This window comes from Petaurus breviceps, unplaced genomic scaffold (genome assembly GCF_028583685.1).
Source record: "Petaurus breviceps papuanus isolate PSGF00001 unplaced genomic scaffold, PetGlider_PUasm1.0 156, whole genome shotgun sequence".
In the NCBI taxonomy this organism is placed as follows: domain Eukaryota; kingdom Metazoa; phylum Chordata; class Mammalia; order Diprotodontia; family Petauridae; genus Petaurus; species Petaurus breviceps.
This window is the reverse complement of record NW_027185720.1, coordinates 9502920-9503288: the sequence shown is the minus strand read 5'-3', so window position 1 is coordinate 9503288 and position 369 is coordinate 9502920. Positions and strand designations below refer to the sequence as shown.

The following is a 369-nucleotide window of genomic DNA, read 5'->3' as shown; positions in this document are numbered from 1 at the left end:
GGATGGATGGATGGATGGATGGATGGATGGATGGATGGATGGATGGACGGACAGATTAGGACATAGATGATGGATAGATAGATTGGTAAATGGGTACATAGATCAATAGATCATGAATAGATAGAGAGAGATAGATGAATGATATAGACAGGTAGATATCTAGTTAGATATAGCTATAGATAGACAGAATCCAAACTCTGTTCTTCCTAATTCTAGGTCCAGATAGACAGGTTGATAAGCAGAGAGGGGGGAAAGGAGGATGGTAGTGACAGAGAGAGGAGGAAGGAGAGATAAGAGAGGAAGAGAAAGAGATACTGAGGGATGAAGGGAAGGAGGGAGAGAGAGAGAGAGAGAGAGAGAGAGAGAGAG

The 369-nt window shown here is 42.8% G+C and overlaps 1 protein-coding gene across 1 annotated transcript in view; it reads left to right on the top strand.

Annotated features, from left to right (window-relative positions):
• The window catches only part of LOC138156618 (xylosyl- and glucuronyltransferase LARGE1), a 133792-nt gene that overhangs the window by 46672 nt on the left and 86751 nt on the right, over nucleotides 1-369 (top strand). The window lies entirely within an intron of this gene.